Source organism: Myotis brandtii, unplaced genomic scaffold (genome assembly GCF_000412655.1).
Source record: "Myotis brandtii unplaced genomic scaffold, ASM41265v1 scaffold324, whole genome shotgun sequence".
Classification (NCBI taxonomy): domain Eukaryota; kingdom Metazoa; phylum Chordata; class Mammalia; order Chiroptera; family Vespertilionidae; genus Myotis; species Myotis brandtii.
In genome coordinates, this window is record NW_005362439.1 from 3617066 (window position 1) to 3618349 (window position 1284).

Sequence of the window (1284 nt, forward strand, 5' to 3'; positions counted from 1 at the left end):
TTTATTTAATGTCTCCTTTCTCACTTGGTTATACCTGGAAGCCCCCTGGAAGATCTAATTCACTGTTTTTAACAGTCACACATTAGTTTACCCACCATGTCATTCCACCTGGCCCTCCGCTTCTTGTCATCTTCTAGAATCCCATCCCCAATGCCCATGTTTCTTTAATCCATTAGGAAGTCTGATGGTGGAAATTCCAGGCCAGGTGAGAGGAAAGGCCATTGAGAAGGCAGCAAATGGTGGCTCTTGCCCATCCTCTAGCTGGTGGCCAGCAGCCCTCAGCCCCCAGAGGCAGGAATGCTGACTGCATTATTGTGAAATCATTTGTATATTGTGAAGTGCTTTGCATGTGATGGAGTGATTTGCATATGGGGGGGCATCTGAGAGATCCCAGAGCAGCATCCCTGAGTATCTTCCTCCCCCTGCAAAGAAACCAACCCAGGGTTTCCACTTCAGAACTCAGGGAGGGGCCCAAGAGGGCATCCTGAGCTACCCATGGGCCTGGTGGGGTGAGGCAGCCAGGGGTCTTTCAGAGGAAAGCTGATCCCACCTGGAAGGAGCTGGGAGTCTAGACACTGGATGTGAGGTGGTTGGTACAGGGCATTGTGGGATGCAGATGAGGGTCAGAGGCTTGGACCCCATCACAATCTCTGCCATGTAAGTACCCACATGCCCCCTCCTGAACAGTCTACAGTCCTGGCTGATTCCCAGAGAAGGATGCAAAGTGGAAACAAGCCAGACTCCCACCCTCTGGAAATGAGAGGTGCTATCATGCTCTGGGCCCAGGGACACCCAGAGGTTTGAATCCTGGCTCTGCCATCTGGTCCATTGTTTCACCCTGGGCTAATGGCACCCACCTCAATGGGATAGAATGAAGATTCAGTGAGAATGGGAGTGAATGGCACATAGTAGGTGTTCGGTAAATTGCACTTACAATAATAATGCTATAGTCTAGGAAGTCAGGCCAACTTCCTCTAGGTGAGGGGAGCCCTTGCTTCCTCAGGTTTGGAGTTCAGAGCAGCAGTCAAGCCACCATGCACTGGACCCCAAAGGGTTACAAGCTCTGGAGACAAGGCCTGAGGTTCCCAGTGAAAAACCAAAGCATAAAAATAATTCGATGAGTAAGAATAAAATTCCCTCTTCTGAGGTTCCCGGGGCTAGGCCCCTCCCTGTGGCGGGCACTTCCCCTTTCCCGTGTTCATGGAGGAGCCAGGCCAGGCTGACTCAGAACTGGAGCGCGGCAGCCATCCTCCCACCCGGAGCCCGGCCGCCGGCCGAAGGCTG